The sequence below is a fragment of the Tamandua tetradactyla genome, chromosome 1 (genome assembly GCF_023851605.1).
Source record: "Tamandua tetradactyla isolate mTamTet1 chromosome 1, mTamTet1.pri, whole genome shotgun sequence".
Taxonomy (NCBI): Eukaryota; Metazoa; Chordata; class Mammalia; order Pilosa; family Myrmecophagidae; genus Tamandua; species Tamandua tetradactyla.
Genome location: NC_135327.1, coordinates 231,468,613 through 231,495,193, shown reverse-complemented (window position 1 = coordinate 231,495,193; position 26,581 = coordinate 231,468,613). Strand labels below are relative to the sequence as shown.

General features: G+C 40.4%; 1 long non-coding RNA gene across 3 annotated transcripts; it reads right to left on the bottom strand.

The window, feature by feature from the left end:
* Nucleotides 1–6: 6 nt before the first annotated feature.
* On the bottom strand, nucleotides 7–26,581 carry LOC143677884 (uncharacterized). Of its 3 annotated transcripts, XR_013172968.1 has the most exons (4): nucleotides 26,375–26,581; nucleotides 25,778–25,905; nucleotides 22,880–22,994; nucleotides 7–8,279 (listed from the first exon to the last, which is right to left on the bottom strand). It is a non-coding gene; the product is annotated as an uncharacterized LOC143677884 (long non-coding RNA). The 3 variants fall into 3 exon arrangements; XR_013172966.1 differs by lacking the exon at nucleotides 7–8,279 and having other exon boundaries at nucleotides 13,644–22,994; XR_013172969.1 differs by lacking the exons at nucleotides 7–8,279; nucleotides 26,375–26,581 and adding an exon at nucleotides 25,992–26,262 and having other exon boundaries at nucleotides 13,644–22,994.

Here is a 26,581-nt window from a genome sequence, read left to right as displayed (position 1 = left end):
GATTTTTTTTTGTGTGTGTGATTTTCTCAATTTATTGAATTATTAAATAGTAGGGATACAAAACATAGGTCTCCATGGAATTGTGTTAGGCTTATTCAACATACCTGTCTTTACATATCATTAGTACTCCAGCACATTTCTCTACTACCTTTACAACTAACATACTTGAAATGGCTTTTGATAATGTCTGTCTCTTAACCCTCCTTCCCTTTTAAACTCAATTGCTTTTAATAGAATCATACCCGTAACCAAAACTGCTTGTGTCCTTGTTACCATGCTCTCCACAATGATGAAGCCTTTATGAGGGTTCATATGAAACAGAATTTCTGTAATACTTAATTCATTTGCAAATCCTGTTTTCCAGGAAAACCTCCTGCTCTAGTGTGGTAGCAGCTAGAATGTGATATACTGGAAATAAAACAACTTTTAAAAGGGATAATTTATGTTGCTAGTTTACATTTCTAAGGCCAAGAAAATGTCCAAATTAAAGCAAGGCTATAAAAATATACAATCTAAGCATCAGTGAAAGTTACCTTGTTTCAAGAAGTCTGATTATGTTCAGTATTTCTCTCTCAAATGGAAAGGCACATGACAAACATGATAGGTCTATGCTATCTTTCTCTTCAGACTTCTGTTTCATGAAGCTCCCTCAGAGGTATTTTGCTTTTTCATCTCTAAAGGTCTCTGACTGTGAGGGCTCTTGTGGATTTTTCAAAATGTTCTCTCTTAAGTGGCTTAGGTTGGATGGGGACATACTTTCATAGAAACCATCTAATCTGAAGTTACCATCCAGAACTGGGTGGACCACATCTCCATGGTAATAATAAAAAAGCTCCTACCTAGCAATACTGAATGAGCATTAAAGAATTTGACTTTTCTGCAGTTCACAATAGATTCAAAAAGGCACATTCCACCCTTTGGACTCCGAAAAGGTATGTTCTTTTCAAATGCAAAATACATTAATTCCATCACAATATCAGAAAGGCTTTAACTACTTCACTAACAATACAAATGCAATACAATGTCAGAAACAGTACAAAATCTCATCAAAGTCAGTTACAGGTATGGTCTGTCTTTTTTTTTTGATTAATTAAAAAAAAATTAACTAACACAACATTTAGAAATCATTAAATTCTACATATGCAATCAGTAATTCTTAATATCATCACATAGATGTATGATCATCAATTCTTAGTACATTTGCATCGATTTAGAAAAAGAAACAGCAAGACAACAGAAAAAGAAAATGATAATATAGAGAAAGAATAAAAATAAAAAATACAAAAAATATATATAAAAAAACAGAACAAAAAAAACTATAGCTCAGATGCAGCTTCATTCAGTGTTTTAACATAATTAAATTGCAATTAGGTAGTACTGTGCTGTCCATTTTTGAGTTTTTGTATCTAGTCCTGTTGCACAGTCTGTATCCCTTCAGCTCCAATTACCCATTATCTTACCCTATTTCTAACTCCTGATGGTCTCTGTTACCAATGACATATTCCAAGTTTATTCTCTAATGTCAGTTCACATCAGTGGGACCATACAGTATTTGTCCTTCAGTTTTTGGCTAGTCTCACTCAGCATAATGTTCTCTAGGTCCATCCACGTTATTACATGCTTCATAAGTTTATCTAGTCTTAAACCTGCATAATATTCCATCGTATGTATATACCACAGTTTGTTTAGCCACTCGTCTGCTGATGGACATTTTGGCTGTTTCCATCTCTTGGCAAATGTAAATAATGCTGCTATAAACACTGGTGTGCAAATGTCCGTTTGTGTCTTTGCCCTTAAGTCCTTTGAGTTGATACCCAGCAATGGTATTGCTGGGTCGTATGGCAATTCTATATTCAGTTTTTTGAGGAACCGCCAAACTGCCTTCCACAGTGGTTGCACCATTTGACATTCCCACCAACAGTGGATAAGTGTGCCTCTTTCTCCGCATCCTCTCCAGCACTTGTCATTTTTTGTTTTGTTGATAATGGCCATTCTGGTGGGTGTGAGATGATATCTCATTGTGGTTTTGATTTGCATTTCTCTAATGGCCAGGGACATTGAGCATCTCTTCATGTGCCTTTTGTCCATTTCTATTTCCTCTTCTGATAGGTGTCTGTTCAGTCTTTTTCCCATTTTGTAATTGGGTTGGCTGTCTTTTTGTTGTTGAGTTGAACAATCTCTTTATAAATTCTGGATACTAGACCTTTATCTGATATGCCGTTTCCAAATATTGTCTCCCATTGTGTAGGCTGTCTTTCTACTTTCTTGATGAAGTTCTTTGATGCACAAAAGTGTTTAATTTTGAGGAGCTCCCATTTCTTTCTTTCTTTCTTCAGTGCTCTTGCTTTAGGTTTAAGGTCCATAAAACCGCCTCCAATTGTAAGATTCATAAGATATCTCCCTACATTTTCCTCTGTTTTATGGTCTTAGACCTAATGTTTAGATCTTTGACCCATTTTGAGTTAACTTTTGTGTAGGGTGTGAGATATGGGTCCTCTTTCATTCTTTTGCATATGGATATCCAGTTCTCTAGGCACCATTTATTGAAGAGACTGTTCTGTCCCAGCTGAGTTGGCTTGACTGCCTTATCAAAGATCAAATGTCCATAGATGAGAGGGTCTATATCTGAGCACTCTATTCGATTCCATTGGTCGATATATCTATCTTTATGCCAATACCATGCTGTTTTGACCACTGTGGCTTCATAATATGCCTTAAAGTCCTGCAGCGTGAGACCTCCAGCTTCGTTTTTTTCCCTCAAGATACTTTTAGCAATTCGGGGCACCGTGCCCTTCCAGATAAATTTGCTTATTGGTTTTTCTATTTCTGAAAAATAAGTTGTTGGGATTTTGATGGGTATTGCATTGAATCTGTAAATCAATTTAGGTAGGATTGACATCTTAACTATATTTAGTCTTCCCATCCATGAACACGGTATGCCCTTCCATCTATTTAGGCCTTCTGTGATGTCTTTTAACAGTTTTTTGTAGTTTTCTTTGTATAGGTCTTTTGTCTCTTTAGTTAAATTTATTCCTAGGTATTTTATTCTTTTAGTTGCAATTGTAAATGTAATTCATTTCCTGACTTCCTCCTCAGCTTGTTCATTGCTAGTGTATAGAAACACTACAGATTTTTGAATGTTGATCTTGTAACCTGCTACTTTGCTATACTCATTTATTAGCTCTAGTAGTTTTGTTGTGGATTTTTCTGGGTTTTCGACGTATAGTATCATATCGTCTGCAAACAGTGATAGTTTTACTACTTCCTTTCCAATTTTGATGCCTTGTATTTCTTTATCTTGTCTAATTGCTCTGGCTAGAACCTCCAACACGATGTTGAATAACAGTGGCGATAATGGACATCCTTGTCTTGTTCCTGATCTTAGGGGGAAAGTTTACAATTTTTCCCCATTGAGGATATTAGCTGTGGGTTTTTCATATATTCCCTCTATCATTTTAAGGAGCTTCCCTTGTATTCCTATCCTTTGAAGTGTTTTCAACAGGAAAGGATGTTGAATCTTGTCAAATGCCTTCTCTGCATCAACTGAGATGATCATGTGACTTTTCTGCTTTGATTTGTTGATATGGTATATTACATTAATTGATTTTCTTATGTTGAACCATCCTTGCATACCTGGGATGAATCCTATTTGGTCATGATGTATAATTCTTTTAATGTGTTGCTGGATTCAATTTGCTAGAATTTTGTTGAGTATTTTTGCATCTATATTCATTAGAGAGATTGGTCTGTAGTTTTCTTTTTTAGTAATATCTTTGCCTGGTTTTGGTATGAGGGTGATGTTGGCTTCATAGAATGAATTAGGTAGCTTTCCCTCCATTTCAATTTTTTTGAAGAGTTTGAGCAGGGTTGGTACTAATTCTTTCTGAAATGTTTGGTAGAATTCACATGTGAAGCTGTCTGGTCCTGGACTTTTCTTTTTGGGAAGCTTCTGAATGACTGATTCAATTTCTTTACTTGTGATTGGTTTGTTGAGGTCATCTATTTCTTCTCGAGTCAAAGTTGGTTATTCATGCCTTTCCAGGAACTTGTCCATTTCATCTACATTGTTGTATTTATTAGCATAAAGTTGTTCTTAGAATCCTGTTATTACCTCTTTTATTTCTGTGAGGTCAGTAGTTATGTCTCCTCTTCCATTTCCTATCATATTTTTTGCATCCTCTCTCTTCTTCTTTTTGTCAATCTTGCTAAGGGCCCATCAATCTTGTTGAATTTCTCATAGAACCAACTTCTGGTCTTATTGATCTTCTCTATTGTTTTCATGTTCTGAATTTCATTTATTTCTGCTCTAATCTCTGTTATTTCTTTCTTTTTGCTTGCTTTGGGATTAGTTTGCTGTTCTTTCTCCAGTTCTTCCAAGTGGACAGTTAGTTCCCAAATTTTTGCCCTTTCTTCTTTTTTGATACAAGCATTTAGGGCAATAAATTTCCCTCTTAGCACTATCTTTGCTGCCTCCCATAGGTTTTGATATGTTGTGTTTTCATTTTCATTCGCCTCGAGATATTTACTAATTTTTCTTGTAATTTCTTCCTTGACCCACTGGTTGTTTAACAGTGTGTTGTTGAGCCTCCATGTGTTTGTGAATTTTCTGGCACATTGCCTATTATTGATTTCCAACTTCATTTCTTTATGATCCGAGAAAGTGTTTTGTATGATTTCAATCTTTTTAAATTTGTTGAGACTTGCTTTGTGACCCAGCATATGGTCTATCTTTGAGAATGATCCATGAGCACTTGAGAAAAAGGTGTATCCTGCTGTTGTGGGATGTAATGTCCTATAAATGTCTGTTAAGTCTAGCTCATTTATTGTAATATTCAAGTTCTCTGTTTCTTTATTGATCCTCTGTCTAGATGTTCTGTCCATTGATGAGAGTTGGGGATTGAAGAATTGAAGTCTCTAGCTATTATGGTAGATGTGTCTATTTACCTTTTCAGTGACTGCAGTGTATTCCTCACGTATTTTGGGGCATTCTGGTTCGGTGCATAAATATTTATGATTGTTATGTCTTCTTGTTTAATTGTTCCTTTTGTTAGTAGATAGTATCCTTCTTTGTCTCTTTTAACTGTTTTACATTTGAAGTCTAATTTGTTGGATATTAGTATAGCTACTCCTGCTCTTTTCTGGTTGTTATTTGCATGAAATATCTTTTCCCAACCTTTCACTTTCAACCTGTGTTTATCTTTGGGTCTAAGATGTGTTTCCTGTGGACAGCATATAGAAGGATCCTGTTTTTTAATCCATTCTGCCAGTCTATGTCTTTTGATTGGGGAATTCAGTTCATTGACATTTAGTGTTATTACTGTTTGGGTAATACTTTCCTCTACCATTTTGCCTTTTGTATTATATATATATCATATCTAATTTTTCTTCTTTCTACACTCTTCTCCACAGCTCACTCTTCTGTCTTTTCATATCTGACTCTAGTGCTCCCTTTAGCATTTCTTGCAGAGCTGGTCTCTTGGTCACAAATTCTCTCAGTGACTTTTTGTTTGAGAATGTTTTAATTTCTCCCTCATTTTTGAAGGACAATTTTGCTGGATATAGAAGTCTTGGTTGGCAGTTTTTCTCTTTTAGTAATTTAAATATATCATCCCACTGTCTTCTTGCCTCCAAGGTTTCTGCTGAGAAATGTACAAATAGACTTTTTGGGTTTCCCTTGTATGGAATGGATTGTTTTTCTCTTGCTGCTCTCAAGATCCTCTCTTTCTCTTTGTCCTCTGACATTCTCACTAGTAAGTGTCTTGGAGAACGCCTATTTGGGTCTATTCTCTTTGGGGTGCGCTGCACTTCTTGGATCTGTAATTTTAGGTCTTTCATAAGAGTTGGGAAATTTTCAGTGATAATTTCTTCCATTCGTTTTTCTCCTCCTTTTCCCTTCTCTTCTCCTTCTGGGACACCCACAACACGTATATTTGTGCGCTTCATATTATCATTCAATTCCCTTTGCCCCTGCTCAAATTTTTTCATTCTTTTCCCTATAGTTTCAGTTTCTTTTTGGATTTCAGATGTTCCATCCTCCAGTTCACTAATTCTAACCTCTGTCTCTTGATATCTTCCATTGTAGGTTTCCATTGTTTTTTTCACTTCTTCTAGTGTATCTTTCATTCCCATAAGTTCTGTGATTTGTTTTTTCCGACTTTCCATTTCTTCTTTTTGTTCATCCCTTGCCTACTTCATGTCCTCTCTCAATTTATTGATTTGGTTTTTGCAGAGGTTTTCCATTTCTGTTTGTATATTCAGAATTAGTTTTCTCAGCTCCTGTATCTCATTTGAACTATTAGTTTGTTCCTTTGACTGGGCCATATCTTCAATTTTCATGGTGTGACTTGTTATTTTTTGCTGGCGTCTGGACATTTAATCAGACTTCCCTGAGTGTGAGACCCAGCAGCTGAAAGATTTTCCTGTGAAGTCTCTGGGCGCCATATCCTGCCCATTATGTGGCGCTTGTCTGTCTGTGGGTCCCACCAGCAAAAGATGCTGTGGGTCCTTTATTAATGTCACTATTGTTGTTCGGTTGGACCCAGTTCCTGCCACTGTCGGAAACTCCCTCCTCTCCCTCCAGGCAGTTGACTGTGAGGGAGAGGTACCGGCCGCCGGCCACCACGGCTTGGGGACCTCGCTGATTCTAGACTTGCCGCCAGACCGGGGAGCCGCCTGTGGGGGAGGGGCGCGGGTCACCGGCCGCCGCGGCACGGGGAACTCGCAGATCCGAGACTCGTAGCTGGTCCGGGAAGTCACGAGAGAGGGGTGCCAGCCACCGCGGCTTGGGAAACTTGCCTCTCCGAGACTCTCAGCTCGTCTGGGAAGGAGGGAGGAAGGGGCGCCAGCCGCCGCAGCCTCAGGGAAGTGCGCGCCGCTCGGGGGCTTGTAAAATTTTCTTTTTTCTGTTTGTTATATTTTTCTGCTGTCTTTTTATTTGTTTTTCTGAATTGATGCTGATGCTCTGGGAAATGATCATGATGATGAATATGCAACTATGTGATGATATTGTGAATTGCTTAGTGTATGTGTTGGGAATATTTGTTTCTTGTAATTTTTTTTAATTAATAAAAAATTCAAATAAAAAATAAAGCAATCCTTTAATAACAGATGCGTAGGTGCTCCTTCCTAAACCATCGCATAGACCCTGGCAAACCTCTCGTCTCGTTTCATGCCTCTCTTTCTGCTTCAGGCTCCAGCCTTTTGGCAGGTCCAACAGTGCCAAATTCTGTCCTGTCTGAGCTCCTGCAACCTGCCTGGATGGCACTGCCAACCCGCACACTCCCAGCCCCTTCCCTGCCTGGCTCCTTGACCTCAACTTGAGAGTCAACTCCCTGCTGATTTTCCCCCTAAAACACCGAGCCCTTCCTCCTCTATTATCAGCCTCTAGTTTGCAACTTAACAGGTCAAGCACTTGGTAATCCTGATGCTCTGTGTATTATGCGCTTCCTGTTTGCTGTTCTCTCCCATTACAGCTGGCAGAGGCACTGCGCGGGGTGAGCAGCAAGCCGGGGTCTGGAGGATGGCTTCTGAGGGAAAGTGGGATCAACAGCCAGGGCAAGGAAAAGTAAGGGGGGAGGACACCAGGAGCGGAGCACAGCCATCAAAAGCACTATGTGGTTAGAGAGTTCACCGCTCTCCAGGAACAGAAACAAACCGCTGTGCTGAGGTTAAACAGGGAAGCCCTCAAAGGTGCACGGGGCCAGGGGCAGACTGGGGTCTCTGTCCGCAGGGAGGAGAGCAAACCTCATCAGCAGGGAAAAGCCCGGGCCTCTCTGCTCCCCCGAGCGACGCCCCCACGCACGTGGGCAAACTCTGGGGCAGACACGTGGCAGTGACAGTTCACCAGCGGAATGCGCACTTTCGCTCCCAGACGCCCCACCCGCAGTTCACATTGGGAAAATGGCGTCGGCTTCGGAACCGATCCTCACCCCTCCGGCGAACGAGGTGCCAGCGGCCGGTGCAGACAACCTGACCTCGTTCCCCAGTGTGCCCCGAGAGGACTTGAGGCCGCCCTGCACCTCAAAGCAGGCTGTGACGGAAACGCTAGCGCTGTGCGGCTGCTGCTTGCGAGGGTTCGGGGACGCATCAGCCAAGGAGGTTCGGGTAGCCGTGCTGCGAGACGGACAGTGAGTCTCGGCCCAGTCGCCGCCTCTTTCCTTCTCATCCCCTTCCCGATGCCAGGGGTTCGCGCTCCGAAAGACCCCGCGCCGCTGGTTTTTTACTAGCAGCTCTGCAGGATGGGCTAAATTCCATACCATGGTAAGCTGCCATGTTTGAACCTTCAAAAATAGCACATTTTAAGCCTTAAGTTCCTATTCGCTACCCATATCCCATCTCCTGGTAACTTCTATTCTAGATTCTGACTGAGTGGGTTTGCTTTTTCTAATTATTTCATATCTGTGACTCATACTCTTAAACTTTACAACTAAAGCACAAGCTGTGAAAGAAAAAAGACAAATAGGAACTCCTTAAGATCAAGAACTTCTGGGCCTCAAAGGACTTTGTTAACAAGGCGAAGAGGCAGCCAACTCAATGGTAGAAAATATTTGAAAACCACATACTGGACAAATGCTTAATATTCTCTGTACATAAAGAAGTTATACAGCTCAACAACAAAAGAAGAAATAATCTAATTATAAAATGAGCAGACAGAATAAACAGGCACTTTTCTGAAGAGCAAATACACATGGCTTTTTAAGCTCATGAAGAGCTGCTCATTTTCACTGCCTATCAGGGAAATGCAAATTAAGATGACAATGAGAAATCACCTCAAACCTATAAAAATGGCTGCTATAAACAAACAGGAAACAATAAATGAGATTATTAGTATAGAGAAAGTTAAAAATGTTAGGTCCGGGGAATGGGGAAAGGCACTGCAACTGGAGCTGTGGAGGCTGTGTCACCCCTCCCAACCTGACTTCTGGAACTAATGAACTGCCCCTTCCCGACGTCACCTGACCTCCATCCTTAAAAGCTGCCCATGCTGAAGCCTGCGTGTGCACTTACCTCCTCCCTTCATCTTGGGTTTGGTGAATTCTGCCCGGGAGCGCAGAAATACCCCCCCCCCGACTTTAAATTTCCTGGTCTACTTTTCTTCCTTCTCACCCTTTTGCCTCCTAAACCTTCCAAAAAAATTATGGTGAAATAAATGTACCAGAAAATTTGCCATTTTAACCATTTTTAAATGTACCATTCAGTGTCAATTACTTTTACAATGTTGTGCTACCGTCACACTTTCCATTACTAAAACTTTCATCACCCAAAACAGAACCCCTTTACTAATTAAGCAGTAAATCCCCATTCACCCACCTTCCATCCTAGCCAATCACTAATCTACTTACATCTCTCTAGATTTGTCTATTCTAGATATTTCATATAAATGTAAAAATATCATGTGTGATCTTTTGGACTAACTTCTTGTATCCAGCATAAAGTTTTCAAGGTTCAATACAATACAGATTATTTTTACAATTAAATGGAAATCTTAACCACATAAAATGGATATCTTAGCTTATCCATAGGCATATTTAAATAAAATATCTAAGCAATCATTGTAAAGCCTGTTTGTACAGTATGTTTCATAAACCAATTTAAAATTAAAGCAAGAAAAAATAAATAATTGACTATAGCGCTTTTAAAGTGTGTCCATGTGATTGTGAAAATCTTGTGACTGACACTCCCTTTATTAAGTGTATGTACAGAAGAGTAAGTAAAAAAAAAAAAAGGCAGAAATAAATAAACAATAGGGGAATACAGGGGAATGGGATGTTTCAGGTGTTTTTTTATTTTCATTCTTTTTTTGGTGGTGGTGGTGTAATGAAAATGTTCAAACTCCAATTGTGATGACAAATACACAGTTATCTGATGACACTGTGAACCACTGATGGTACACTCTGGATGATTATAGGGTATGTGAATACATAAAGTATCTCAATTTTTAAAATGCAGTGAAACAAACAAAAAACCCCAGAGTACATAAAAGCACAGCTGTCAAAACAAAAGACAGAAAAATAAGGGAATAAAGGAAATTCTATGAACATAACAGAAGGCAAAATAGTAACAGAAAAGTCCTATTTTGGAAACTAAAAAATATTTAGAGTATAAAAGCTCTACATGTAAAAACTGGTAGGACACAGCTAAAGCAGAATTTTGATACTTTTGTAGCCTTAAAATGCATTTATTAAAAATTAATACTGAAATAAATGAATTAAGTGTTCTACTCAAGAAATTAAAAAGTAATGGACACAAGAAATCAGGAAGACCTCACTAAAGATAAGATCAGAGATTAAGGACCTAGAAACTAAAAAAGATGAGAAACTCAAGAAAACTAAATACATTCTTTGAAAGACGAATAAAAATAATGAAATCCAAGCAAGATATTAAGAAAAAAAAATAAACAACATTAAGAAGGAAAAATTCAGACTTTCGGAGAAGATGGCGGCTTAGTAAGACACGCGGGTCTTAGTTCCTCCTCCAGAACAGCTACTAGGGAAGTAGAAACGACACAGAACAGCTCCCGGAGCCACGACAGAGACCAAAAAGACAGCGTACCCCATTCTGGAACGGCTGACTGGGTGGGAGAACCCCCTCCGGTGAGATGGCCGAGGGGCGCGGGCTTCCCCGGGCTGGGGCGGCAGGGGGCTGGAATCCCTCCCTCCCTCCTTCTCGGGACGGCTGGGAGAATAGGACAGGCGGTCCCTTCAAGCTGTGGCGGCTGGCACCCCCCCACCACGCGCGGCCCCCCAGACCAGCTGGGAGAATTGGATCAGAGATCCCCAAGCCACGGAGAACGGCGACAGGGGCCCCTTCCAAACATGTGGCTTCCAAGTCCGGCTGGGAACAGTGGAGAGGCACTCCCCCAAGCCGCGGCGACTGGCGCTCCCCCCCGCCACACTTGGCGCCCCGGGCAGGCTGGGAATTTTGGACAGGCGCTCCCTCAAGCCGCGGAGGCCGGCGACCCTCCCCGCGTGTGGATCCCTGGGCCGGCTGGGAGATTCAGATTGGCACTCCCCCAATCCGCTTCGGTTGGCGACCCCCCCCACAGCAAGAGTTTCCCAAAGTTAAAGGGGCCACAGCATCTTTTACTGGTGGGACCCGCAGACAGACGAGTGCCACCTACTGGGCAGGATAAGAAAAACAGAGCCCAGATATTTCACAGAAAAATCTTTCAACCTGCTGGGTCTCACACCCAGGGAAATCTGACTAAATGCCCAGACACCAGCAGAATATAACAGATCAAGCTCAGAAAATTGAAAATATGGCCCAGTCAAAGGAACAAACCAATAGTTCAAATGAGATACAGGAGCTGAGACAACTAATGCTGAATATATGAACAGAAATGGAAAACCTCTTCAAAAACCAAATCGATAAATTGAGGAAGGACATGAAGAAGACATGAGCTGAACAAAAAGAAGAAATAGAAAAACTGAAAAAACAAATCACAGAACTTATGGGAGTGAAGGACAAAGTAGAAAAGATGGAAAAAACAATGGATACCTACAATGGTAGATTTAAAGTGACAGAAGCTAGAATTAGTGAATTGGAGGATGGAACATCTGAATTCCAAAAAGAAACAGAAACTATAGGGAAAAGAATGGAAAAATTTGAACAGGGGATCAGGAAACTGAATGACAATATGAAGCGCACAAATATACATGTTGGGGGTGTCCCAGAAGGAGAAGAGAAGGGAAAAGGAGGAGAAAAACGAATGGAAGAAATTATCACTGAAAATTTCCCAACTCTTATGAAAGACCTAAAATTACAGATCCAAGAAGTGCAGCGCACCCCAAAGTGAACAGACCCAAATAGGCGTTCTCCAAGACACTTACTAGTTAGAATGTTAGAGGTCAAAGAGAAAGAGAGGATCTTGAGAGCAGCAAGAGAAAAACAATCCATCACATGCAAGGGAAACCCAATAAGACTATGTGTAGATTTCTCAGCAGAAACCATGGAAGCTAGAAGACAGTGGGATGATATATTTAAATTACTAAAAGAGAAAAACTGCCAACCAAGACTTCTATATCCAGCAAAATTGTCCTTCAAAAATGAGGGAGAAATTAAAACATTCTCAGACAAAAAGTCACTGAGAGAATTTGTGACCAAGAGACCAGCTCTGCAAGAAACACTAAAGGGAGCACTAGAGTCAGATACAAAAAGACAGAAGAGAGAGGTATAGAGAAGAGTGTAGAAAGAAGGAAAGTCAGATATGATATATATAATACAAAAGGCAAAATGGTAGAGGAAAATATTGTCCAAACAGTAATAATGCTAAATGTCAATGGACTGAATTCCCCAATCAAAAGACACAGACAGGCAAAATGGATTAAAAAACAGGATCCTTCTATATGCTGTCTACAGGAAACACATCTTAGACCCAAAGATAAACATAGGTTGAAAGTGAAAGGTTGGGAAAAGATATTTCATGCAAATAACAACCAGAAAAAAGCAGGAGTGGCTATACTAATATCCAACAAATTAGACTTCAAATGTAAAACAGTTAAAAGAGACAAAGAAGGACACTATCTAATAAAAGGAACAATTCAACAAAAAGACATAACGATCATAAATATTTATGCACCGAACCAGAATGCCCCAAAATACATGAGGCATACACTGCAAATATTGAAAAGGGAAAGAGACACATCTATCATAATAGTTGGAGACTTCAATTCGCCACTCTCATCAAGGGACAGAACATCTAGACAGAGGATCAATAAAGAAACAAAGAATTTGAATATCACAATAAATGAGCTAGACTTAACAGACATTTATAGGACATTACACCCCACAACAGCAGGATACACCTTTTTCTCAAGTGCTCATGGATCATTCTCAAAGATAGACTATATGCTGGGTCACAAAGCAAGTCTCAACAAATTTAAAAAGATTGAAATCATACACAACACTTTCTCAGATCATAAAGGAATGAAGTTGGAAATCAATAATAGGCAGAGTGCCAGAAAATTCACAAATACGTGGAGGCTCAACAACACACTCTTAAACAACCACTGTGTCAAGGAAGAAATTACAAGAAAAATTAGTAAATATTTCGAGACAAATGAAAATGAAAACAAAACATATCAAAACCTATGGGACGCAGCAAAGGCAGTGCTAAGAGGGAAATTTATTGCCCTAAATGCCAATATCAAAAAAAGAAGAAAGGGCAAAAATACAAGATTTAACTGTCCACTTGGAAGAACTGGAGAAAGAACAGCAAACTAACCCCAAAGCAAGCAAAAGGACAGAAATAACAAAGATTAGAGCAGAAATAAATGAAATTGAAAACATGAAAACAATAGAGAAAATCAATAAGGCCAGAAGTTGGTTCTATGAGAAAATCAATAAGACTGATGGGCCCTTAGCAAGATTGACAAAAAGAAGAAGAGAGAGGATGCAAATAAATAAGATCAGAAATGGAAGAGGAGACATAACTACTGACCTCACAGAAATAACGGAGGTAATAGCAGGATACTATGGAAAATTTTACGCTAATAAATACAACAATTTAGATGAAATGGACGGGTTCCTGGAAAGACATGAACAACCAACTTTGACTCAAGAAGAAATAGATGACCTCAACAAACCAATCACAAGTAAAGAAATTGAATCAGTCATTCAGAAGCTTCCCAAAAAGAACAGTCCAGGATCAGACGGCTTCACATGTGAATTCTATCAAACATTCCAGAAAGAATTAGTACCAACTCTCTTCAAACTCTTCAAAAATATCAAAGCGGAGGGAAAGCTACCTAATTCATTCTACGAAGCCAACATTACCCTCATACCAAAACATGGCAAAGATATTACAAAAAAAGAAAACTACAGACCAATCTCTCTAATGAATATAGATGCAAAAATACTCAACAAAATTCTAGCAAATCGAATCCAACAACACATTAAAAGAATTATACATCATGACCAAGTAGGATTCATCCCAGGTATGCAAGGATGGTTCAACATAAGAAAATCAATTAATGTAATACACCATATCAACAAATCAAAGCAGAAAAATCACATGATCATCTCAATTGATGCAGAGAAGGCATTTGACAAGATTCAACATCCTTTCCTGCTGAAAACACTTCAAAAGATAGGAATACAAGGGAACTTCCTTAAAATGATAGAGGGAATATATGAAAAACCCACAGCTAATATCATCCTCAATGGGGAAAAATTGTAAACTTTCCCCCTAAGATCAGGAACAAGACAAGGATGTCCACTATCACCACTGTTATTCAACATCGTGTTGGAGGTTCTAGCCAGAGCAATTAGACAAGATAAAGAAATACAAGGCATAAAAATTGGAAAGGAAGAAGTAAAACTATCACTGTTTGCAGACGATATGATATTATACGTCGAAAACCCAGAAAAATCCACAAGAAAACTACTAGAGCTAATAAATGAGTACAGCAAAGTAGCAGGTTACAAGATCAACATTCAAAAATCTGTAGCATTTGTATACACTAGCAATGAACAAGCTGAGGGGGAAATCAAGAAACGAATCCCATTTACAATTGCAACTAAAAGAATAAAATACCTAGGAATAAATTTAACTAAAGAGACAAAAGACCTATACAAAGAAAGCTACAAAAAACTGTTAAAAGAAATCACAGAAGACCTAAATAGATGGAAGGGCATACCGTGTTCATGGATTGGAAGACTAAATATAGTTTAGATGTCAATCCTACCTAAATTGATTTACAGATTCAATGCAATACCCATCAAAATCCCAACAACTTATTTTTCAGAAATAGAAAAACCAATAAGCAAGTTTATCTGGAAGGGCACGGTGCCCCGAATTGCTAAAAGTATCTTGAGGAAAAAAAATGAAGCTGGAGGTCTCACGCTGCAGGACTTTAAGGCATATTTTGAAGCCACAGTGGTCAAAACAGCATGGTATTGGCATAAAGATAGATATATCGACCAATGGAATCGAATAGAGTGCTCAGATATAGACCCTCTCATCTATGGACATTTGATCTTTGATAAGGCAGTCAAGCCAACTCAGCTGGGACAGAACAGTCTCTTCAATAAATGGTGCCTAGAGAACTGGATATCCATAAGCAAAAGAATGAAAGAGGACCCGTATCTCACACCTTATACAAAAGTTAACTCAAAATGGATCAAAGATCTAAACATTAGGTCTAAGACCATAAAACAGTTAGTGGAAAATGTAGGGAGATATCTTATGAAACTTAGAACTGGAGGCGGTTTTATGGACCTTAAACCTAAAGCAAGAGCACTGAAGAAAGAAAGAAAGAAATGGGAGCTCCTCAAAATCAGACACTTTTGTGCATCAAAGAACTTCATCAAGAAAGTAGAAAGACAGCCTACACAATGGGAGACAATATTTGGAAACGGCATATCAGATAAAGGTCTAGTATCCAAAATTTATAAACAGATTCTCCAACTCAACAACAAAAAGACAGCCAACCCAATTACAAAATGGGAAAAAAACTTGAACAGACACCTCTGAGAAGAGGGAATACAAATGGCCAAAAGGCACATGAAGAGATGCTCAATGTCCCTGGTCATTAGAGAAATGCAAATCAAAACCACAATGAGATATCATCTCATAACCACCAGAATGGCCATTATCAACAAAACAGAAAATGACAGGTGCTGGAGAGGATGCGGAGAAAGAGGCACACTTATCCACTGTTGGTGGGAATGTCAAATGGTGCAACCACTGTGGAAGGCAGTTTGGCGGTTCCTCAAAAAACTGAATATAGAATTGCCATACGACCCAGCAATACCATTGCTAGGTATCTACTCAAAGGACTTAAGGGCAAAGACACAAACGGACATTTGCACACCAATGTTTATAGCAGTGTTATTCACAATTGCAAAGAGATGGAAACAGTCAAAACGTCCATCAACAGACAAGTGGCTAAACAAACTGTGGTATATACATACGATGGAATATTATGCAGCTTTAAGACAGAATAAACTTATGAAGCATGTAATAACATGGATGGACCTAGAGAACATTATGGTGAGTGAGCCTAGCCAAAAACTAAAGGACATATACTGTATGGTCCCACTGATGTGGATCGACATTCGAGAATAAACTTGGAACATGTCACTGGTAACAGAGACCAGCAGGAGTTAGTAACAGAGTAAGATAATGGGTAATTGGAGCTGAAGGGATACAGACTGTGCAACAGGACTGGATACAAAAACTCAAAAATGGACAGGACAATAATACCTAATTGTAAAGTAATCATGTTAAAACAGTGAATGAAGCTGCATCTGAGCTATAGGTTTCTTTGTTTGTTTGTCTGTTTTTTTTTTACTATTATATTTTTTTCTCTATATTAACATTCTATATCTTTTTCTGTTGTTTTGCTAGTTCTTTTCCTAAATCGATGCAAATGTAGTAAGAAATGATGATCATGCATCTATGTGATGATGTTAAGAATTACTGATTGCACATGTAGAATGGAATGATTTCTAAAGTTTCTGTTAATTTCTTTTTTTTCTTTAATTAGTAAAAAAAAGAAGGAAAAACTAATCATAGATGGAACAGAGAGTTTTAAAATTATGAGCAAATACTATAAAAAGTTTTATATCAATCAACTGGAAACATGGATGAAACAAAATTTTCTAAACAAATACTGCCAAAATTGATTTAAGAAAAAATAAAAAACCCAAAGATACCAATTACCATTAAATATACTAAATCAGCTAAGTCAAATATCATTCCCCCAAACTCCACCAGGCTCAGAGAGTTTTACAGATGAATCTCATAAACTCTTCAAAGAGCAAGTAACTCCTATCTTTATGGCTATTTTAAGAAAAACAAAAAGAGGTAAAACTGCCCAACTGATTTTATGAAAGTGAAAGCTTGATATTAGAGTATAACCTTGATATCAATATCAGTGAAGGATAGTAGTATTTTTAAAAGTCCTATGTTCATTTTTTATGAATACAGATGCAAATATCCTAAATGTATATACACAAACTAATTCAATAGTGTATGAAAGAAAACACACATTAATGAACTCTAGGGGGTTTACTCTAGGAATGCAAGGATAACTATTAGGAAAAAGCTTCTATACACAAAGTCATTATAAACAAATCTGTTCTAGTTTGCTACCTGCCAGAATGCAAAATACCAGAAGCCGAATGGCTCTCATAAGGGGAATTTAATAAGTTGCCAGTTTACAGTTCTAAAGGTGAGAAAATGTCCCAATGAAAATAAGTCTATAGAAATGTCCAATCAGAGGCATCCATCCAGGAAAAGATACCTTGGTTCAAGAAGGCTGATGAAGAAATGGCTGATAAACAGCCATTTCCAGAGGAAGAAGGGTCAAAAACTATTAAGCAAAGATTATCTACCTTTAAGAACTACCACATATGCTTCAGATGGTAAAAGAAGAGAAAGCCTGAGAGTAACAGTTGCTGGCAAAATGTGGGGAAACAGGAACTTCCATACACTGCTGGTGAAAATGTAAACCAATAGAAGTACTTTAGAAGAGTAGCAAAGTGTAAACGCAATAGAGCTGAATAAGAACAAACCCAATGACCTAGAATTTCTGCTTCTAGAAATCTACACTAGAGAAGCTGTTACATATTTACTGTATAAAAGGATTGGTGTGTGACTATCCACTGCAGCAATATTTGTAACAACAAAAAGAGAAACATTTCAAGTATCTCTAAGTAGAAGAATGGATAAGTAGTAGTGAGTTTACATACTAGAATATTATTTCCTAAACTAAATATAGAGAGAGCTATATGCACCGCAGCACAAACAAATCTCGATTAACAATATTCAGGGTAAAAAGCTACACGATGAGATGATCAGTATGATACAATTTGTATATAAAAATTTAAACTCAAACAAGAAGGAAAAAGACAGCAGCATACGAAGCTCCAGGAACCAGTTTCTCTTACAGAACAACTATTAAATAGGGCGGAACTGTCTGAATCAACTGTTCTGAAACACCAGGCTCTAACAGAATATTGAACAGCATCCAGGTAAGAGCAAGAGGAAGAGGCTGGCAAATCATGCCAAGTACCAGGAAATCACTCTCTAGGAGCTGCGGTTACCGATGCCCATGCTCCACCCTAGCAGCAGGCAGCAGTGGGTTCTAGCTCATGGGGTAGCTTCCTGGGTGCCAGAGAAGGACATAAAAATCAACTTCCTCAAGATCACAAAGTACGGTGAAGGCCAGTCACTGATCACTGCTCTTGATGAACAGACAAAGGCAGTGGAGGAGATGTAAAGACAGTATGTGTCCTCAAGAGATGCAGAGAATAGCTGAAGGGTATCAATGGCTGGTCAGGGGCCTAGTAAAGAAAGCTCAGCTTTGGGGAGTTGGAGGAGAGGTACCTGGAGTTCCTCCTGGCCCCACCCTCAATCCCTCTCCAGAGCAGTTTAGAGATAAGCAGTGCTCTCCCTTTGATCCACCAGGGAAAAAGTGACTTGGTAAATTCCTCCCTTTTGTGCCCCCCTACCCACAATTTTCCCTCCAGGCAAAAGAAGCTTGACAAAAGGAAAGAAGTGGAAGAAACAACTGAGGTGGATGGCCTAGGGCAGAGGTTTATCTGCTTGAAGTTGCTCAGTGGAAGATCAAGGAGAAGATCTATTCCCAGGGAAGTAGAGGAAATATTCAAACTCCTTTAAACAGGGGAACTCCTATAGCTTCTAACAAGCACCAGACTAGGACAAGGCACAGATACAAAAGGGACAAGGCAGACGTTACACTTCATATTTACCTTGGACTGATCTGCCGATTAGGAGGTCTGAGCTGTGACACAGACCACTAAACAACACAAAGCCAGGTAGCAAAACACTGAATGCTGGGGTTTTTTGGCCTAGATTTGCTTGGTTTTGTTAGCTCCTGGCACTCAAAAAAATCTCTTGTCAAATCACCATCTGGTTATTAACTCAAGAAACAGACATCTCAAAGAATAAATCTCAGCATTTTACACATTTAAAATATTAAAATGTACAGTGTGCTACAAACGATTACAAGACAAAGAAACAGGATATGATGGCCCATCCCAAAGAAGAGGATAAAAAGCCAGAAAACATCAAAGAAGAAGACCAGACAAAGACTTTAAAAAAAAAAAATCTTCAGTATCCGCAAAGAGGGTGCACAGGTAGTTCAGCAGTACAGCAGTAGCATTCTCGCCTGCCCTGTGGGAGCCCCAAGTTCAACTCCCAGCCCATGCACTCAAAAAAATCAACAAATGGTGTTGTGATAGGGAGATATTCACATGGAAAAGAATGAAATGTAAGCCCCACTCCCACCACACACCATATAAAAAAAAAACTGCTCAAAGAGAAGAAGAAAAAAATAGATACAGAACTAAAGGGTATCAAGAAAACAACCAATGAACAATGAGAATCTTAATAACAAGATAGAGACATTAAAAATCAGGGTGCATGGGTAGTTCAATGGTAAAATGCTCGCGTTCCATGTGGGAGACCCGGGTTCAATTCCTGGACCATGCACCAAAAAAAAAGAAGAATCGAACAGAAATAATGGAGTTGAAGATCACAATAATTGAAATGAAAAATTTCCAAGGGTCTCAACAGTAGATTGGAGATGACAGAAGAAGGTATCAACAAACTGAAAGACATAATAATTGAAGTGAGTAAAGGCTGAGGACCAGAAAGGAAAAAGAATTATAAAACGTGAAAACAGCCTAAAAGACCTTTGAGACACCATCAAGCATACCAATATACACATGATGGGAGTTCCAGAAGGAGAAAAAAGAAAGAAAAGGGCTGAAGGAATATTAAAAAAAAAAAAGACAGAAACCTCCCCAGATTTATCAAAATACATGAATATGCGCATCCAAGGATCCCAGAGAAGGCTAAACAGGAAAACTTACATCAGTCACAGACTGATTAAACTGCTGAAAGCAAAGTACAAGGAAAGAATTCTGAAAGCTGCAAGAGAGAAGCAATGTGCTACCTACAAGAGAGTCCCAATTAAATTAGGCACTATTTTCTCATCAGAAACAATGGAGAGAAGAAAGCAGTAGATTGAAATACCTAAAAGTGCTGAAAGAAAACAAATGCCGACCAAGAATTCTATATCCTGTGAGATTTTCTTTCACAATGAGGAAGAGATTAAGACATTCCCTGATAAACAGAAGTGGAGGGACCTACCGACAAACAATGCACACCGAGAGCTCTCCAAACTGAAAGTAAAGGGAAATACCTTGAAAGGGTTCAAGGTAATTTGAAACAAAGACCTCGAACAAAGGTAACTACTTCAGTAACTATAAATTCTCATACTACTATATTGTATCTTTTAGTATGTAACTCCAATTCTTACTACAGGTGCTCAAATGCAAACACAAAAAATTAATGGTCAATCTGATTTGGACATACAATGTACAAAGATATAATTTTTGTACATTGATACATTGTACATTGATATTTTGTACATTGGTAGTTGATGGCTGGGAGTAAGGGGCCGTACTGAGTCAGTCACACAGACACAGAGCACACAGCACACGACTCAGGAGACAACCCTCAGGGGAGAGCGGAAGGCGTCTGCCTTATTGAGGAAGTGGACCGGCTTATATAGGCTGGAGCATGCAGGGACACGTGTCGGGCTGGGACTGGTCACCGCTGTTGCTAGGGCGGAGGGCAGATTTCAGGCCAGCCATTTTATGATTTCTCCATCAATTTGTAACAAGTGAAAACAAGGTGGGGAGATGGAAAGGTAGGCCAACAGGGTAGTATATGCTATTGAAGTCAAGGTGGTATAAAATCAAATGTGATTGTTCTATATGAACTTTTAACCTCCTGGTGACCACATGGAAAACATACCCAGATAGAAATGAGAAGGGACTGAATGTGGCACAACACAAAAAATAAAAGAAATATGAAAGTTGGCATTAATGGAAGAACTGAGAGACAGAAAATGTATAAGACTTACAAACACTAAATAGCAAAATGGCAAAGAAAGTCCAGTCCAGCCTTACCAGTAGTGACTTTAAATGTAAATAAACTCTTCAGTCTAAATGCAGAGACTGGTAAAATGGATAAAAATAAAAAAGCATGACCCAACCACATGAGGTCTAGAAGAGGCGCATCTTAAACTCAAAGGCATTAAGTAGATTGAAAGTAAAAAGATGGGAAAATGTATCATAAAAGTAGTAAGCAAAAGACAGCTGGTGTTTGGGCAGGCAACGGTGGCTCGTTCTTGCCATGTCAGAGATCTGGGTTCAATTCCCGGTGCCTGCCCATGTTATGAAAAAAAAAGAAAAGACAGCTGGTGTAGTTAAACTAATATCAGATAAAACAGACATTAAGGCACTATAACCCTTACGAGAGCAAAGACGGTCATTACACTGATAAAAGGAGTTGTGTCAATTTGAAACTGCTGCGTACCCTAGAAAAGCCATGTTCCTTAATCCTCAGTCAATATTATGAGTGGGATCTTTTTGATTGTTTCCACGCAGATGTGACCCATCCAATTGTGGGTGGTAACTTTTGATTAGGTGGTTTGATTAGGTTTCCATGGAGAGGTGTCTCCACCCATTCACGACAGAGTTGCTTATTGGAGCCCTTTAAGAGGGAACCATTTCAGTAAAAGCTTTAGTGCCAACAGAGCCCACACAGCCAGAGAGCTTTAGAGACGCAGACAGAAAACGTCCCCAGGGAAGCCTTATGAAATGAGAAGCGAAAGCTAGTGGATGTCATCAAGTGCCTTCCCAGCTGACAGAGGTGTTCTGGACTCATTGGCCTTTCTTGAATCAAGGTATCTTTCCCTGGATGCCTTAGTTTGGATATTTTCACAGCCACAGAACGATAAACTTGCAACTTAATAAATTTCCATTTTTAAAAGCCATTCTGTTCCTGGTATATTGCAATCCAGCAGCTTTAACAAACTAAAACTGGGGTCAATTCAATAAGATGTAGTAACGATAAATACATATACACCAAACAGAAGAGCCCCAAAATATATGAAGCAAATATTGCCAGATTTGAAGGGAGAGACAGTTTTACATTAATAGCAAGAAATTTTAATACACCGCTTCCAATAATGGAAAGCACATCTACACAGAAGATCAATAAGAAAATACAAGACTTGAGTGATACACTAAATCAACCAGACCTAACAAACATGCAAAGAACACTTCACCCAGCAAGAAAAGAATATACATGGCTACTCTGGTGCACATGGATCAATCTCCAGCACAGGCCAAATCTTAACTCACAAAACAAGTCTCAATAAATTAAAAAAATATCTCTGACCACAAAGGAATGGAGCTAGAAATAAATAACAGAGGGAGAAATGGAAAATCCACAAATACATGGAAATTAAGCAACTACTCTTCAACAACCAAAAAGAGGAAATAATGGGGGAAATTAGGAATATCATGAGGTGAATGAAAATGAAAATGCAATACACCAAAACCTACAGGATGCAGCAAAGACAGTGCTGGAAGGGAAAGCTATAGTTTTAAGTGTTTACAGTAAAAAAGAAAACAAAATTTTCAAGTCAGGGACCAAACCTCAAAACTAGAAGAGCTAAAGAAAGAAGAAAAAACTAAACTAAAATAGCGAAGATGGAAAAAAAATAACAAAAATTAGAGTGGACCTACATGATAGAAAAAAACAATAGGGAGAATCAACAAAGCCAGGTGGTTCTTCGAAAAGACCAATTAATTGGACAAACCTTTTACTAGACTGATAAAGAAAAAGAGAGAACACAAATAATTAAAATAAAAACTGAAAAAAGGGACATTATACTGACACCACAGAAATAAAAAAGACTCTAAGAGTGTGCTGGGTTGAAAACATTTACGTACCCTAGAAAAGCCATGGTTTAATACTAATCAACCTTGCGGGAGCAACGGTTTCTTCTAATCCCTATTCAGCACTGTATGTTGGAAACTTTAATTAGCTCACCTCCATGGAGATGTGACTCAATCTGTCTGGGCATTAAACTTGACAGGTGCTGCTGTCTTCACCCATTCCAGGTGGGTCTTGATCGGTTTCACTGGATTCCTTTAAAAGAAGGACTCTGGAAAAAGTAAAAATGACAAGAGAGAAAGCCATGAGATTCTGAGAGAGCAGAATGACATAGCCATGAGAAGCAGAGTCCACCAGCCAGCGACCTTTGGAGATGAAGAAGGAAAACACCTCCCAGGGAGCTTCATGAAACAGGAAGCCAGGAGACAAAGCTCACAGATAACGCTGTGTTTGCCATGTGCCTTTCCAGACGAGAGAGAAATGCTGACTGTGTTCACCGTGTGCCTTCTTACTTGAGAGAGAAACCCTGAACTATATCAGCCTTCTTGAACCAAGGTATCTTTCCCTGGATGCCTTAGATTGGACATGTCTATTGACTTGTTTTAATTGGAACATTTTCTTGGCCTTAGAACTGTGAACTAGCAACTTATTAAATTCCCCTTTTAAAAGCCATTCTGTTTCTGGTATATTGCATTCCAGCAGCTAGCAAAGTAGAACAGAAGTGCTTGATCGAGAAGGCCTAGAATGTCTGAAGAGACTGTTGGTAGAAATGTGGACTCTGAAGATACTGTTGATAAGGGCTTAGACAGAAATGAGGCATGTGTTACTGCAAACTGTAAAGAAGGCAATCCTTGTTCTAAAATAGCAGATAATCTGGTAAAGTTGACCAGTGGCTTTGGCTGGAAGGTAGACTTTAAAAGGCGTGAACTTGGAAATTTAGCAGAAGAGATCTCCAAATTAAATGTGGAAAGTGCAGTCTGGTTTCTCCTCACAGCTTATAGTGAAATGCGACATGAAAGAGATAAGCTGAGAACTGAACTCTTGGGTACAAAGAAACCAGAAATTGATGCTCTGGAAAATTCTGGGCTTCCAGGAGGGGAGACCCCAGAGAATTGTGCCCCACATGAGGATTTAACCAAACATGGAACCAGTCGGCCATCTCAGAGAAAGCCAAGACCGGACACGGAGTTCTCCAGGAAGGATCTGTGGAAACTCCTTATGTCTGATGGGCATGATCCAAGGCTACGGCATAGAAAGCCAATGACAGTGCTGTGGGACCTGTATAGACAGAGCCACTGCCAGTTTGGACTGGGGGGCTAAGAGAAGGGACACACTGGAGGAAAAATAACTTCAGAGGCAAAGCCATGGAGGCTGAGGTCTGAAGTCAAGAAGCTTCGGGCCATCTCTCTCTCAATCAACACGACAAGCAAACTCACTGCCCTCCCCCCCCACACACACACACATGGGGCACGACTCCCAGGGGTATGAACCTTTCATTTCTCTCTCAGTCAACACGACAAGCAAACTCACTGCCATCCCCGCACCCCCCTACATGGGACACGACTCCCAGGGGTATGAACCTTTCTGGCAAATGTGGGATAGAAATCCTAGAACGAGCTGGGACTTAGCACCAAGGGATTGAAAAAAACTTCTCAACCGAAAGGGGGAAGAGAGAAATGAGACGAAATAAGGTATCAATGGCTGAGAGATTCCAAACAGAGTCGAAAGGTTATCCTGGAGGTTATTCTGATGCATTCAATAGATATCACCTTTAACAGAGAGGCTGGAGGGAACTGCCTAAAAATGTAGAGCTGTGTTCCAGTAGCCATGTTTCTTGAACATAACTGTATAATGATATAGCTTTCACAATGTGATTGTGTGACTGTGAAAACCCTGTGTCTGATGCTTCTTTCATCTACCTTATGGACAGATGAGTAAAACATATGGATTAAAGATAAATAAATAATAGGAGGAACAAATGTCAAAATAAATTTAGTAGATTGAAATGCTAGTGATCAATGGATGGGAAGGGTGGGGGGTATGGTATGTATGAATTATTTTTTCTGTTTTCTATCTCGTTTTCTGAATTGACGTAAATGTTCTAAGAAATGATCATGATGAATATACAACTATGTGATGAAAAAAAATGATACTGTATGTTGACTGGTTTTATTAATTAAAAAAAAGATGCCTCAGGCCAGGAGAGCAGACCCACCCAAGCAGGTGGAGAGGGTAAATTTGCCCCAAAGGCAGAGGATGGGCCTTTCACCTCATTGCAGTGGAAGAGGCGTGCCACCTCAGGCCTTGGGGAAGGTGGAGCACACTCCCTGGGGTTTAGGGCGAGTCTGGCTGCCACCACATTGGGGGGCTGAGCATGTACCCTAGAGATGGCCGAGAACCCAGATACGGCCCCGATCCTCCGAGAGGGTGGTGCTGAGAAAAAAGTGGTCTCTCCACGGTCCCCCAATGTTGCGTTCAGAGAGAGGTAGGCCACTGTGTAGGCCCTTGGAAAGGGTGAGACTGCCACTTTCTAAAGCCCCAAAGATCAATGACTCTCAGACTCTGACATCTAATGGACTCTACCCTGTGGGTTTTTGAAACTGCTTAGGTCCTGGGACCCCTGTGCTTCTTACTCCCTATGGAAACGGGTACGTGCATCTTATGACTATTCCTCCTCTGTATGCTGGCAGCAAACAACTTGTCTGAGTTTTACAGGTCCACACCCGTTCTACAGGTGCAGACCCAGAGGAAAATTCTGCCTTAGGACTGTCCATGCCTATAGCTGACTCTGAGACTCTGTACTGGTTTTAACCTCGCAGTGTATTTGGATTCTAACTGAAATGGCTTAAGGATCTCTGATATTGTTACGGAATGAATGTATTGTGTATATGGAGAAACACGTCTTTTTTAGGGTCCAGAGAGTGGAATGTGCTGGTTTGAAAAGGTTTATGTTCCCCAGAAAAGTCACGTTTTAATCCTGCTCAACCTTGCGGGAGCAATGGTTTCTTCTAATCCCTATTCAGCGCCGTAAGTTGGAAACTTTAAAGAGCCTACCTCCACGGAGACGGGACTCAGTCAGTGCGGGGATTCAACCTGCCCGGTGGAGACTGTTTCCAGCCGCTCCAGGTGGGTCTCGATTGGGTTAGTGGAATCCTTTCAAAGCAGCAGCACTTTGGAAAAACCTAGAGCGTGACAAGAGAGAAAGCCATGAGATTCTGAGAGCAGAGGACGACACAGCTAGGAGACCCAGCGTCCCCCAGCCAGCGACCTTCGGAGACGAGGAAGGAAAGCGCTTCCCAGGGAGCTTCCTCCAACAGGCGGCCACGAGACAAAGCTGCAGACGCCGCCGCGTTCGGCACGCGCCTTCCCAGACGAGAGAGAAATCCGGATTTCATCGGCCTCCTTGAATCAAGGTACCTTGATACCTTCCGGACCTGCCCGGTGGAGCAAACACGATAAGATTCATTCCCACCGGACAGGACGAGAGGCCGCGACGAACCCGACTCGGCGGCCATCAGCCTGGTTCTCCCTCCCGCGCGGTCCTCCGTCTGCCCCCACAGCACGCCGCGGCCCTGGGTCTTTCGGAGCGCGAGCCCCCGGCGCCGGGAAGGGGATGAGAAGGAGAGAGGCGGCGACAGGGCCCGGACTCACCGCGCGGCTCGCAGCGCGGCTTCCCGAACCTCCTCGGCTGACGCGTCCCCGAGCCCTCGCAAGCAGCGGCCGCACAGCCCGCTTCGAGGTGCAGCGCGTCCTCAGGTCCTCTCGGGGCACGCTGGGGAGCGAGGTCTGCACCGGCCGCTGGCAGCTCGTTCGCCGGAGGGGCGAGGATCGCTTCCGAAGCCCACGCCATCTTCCCAA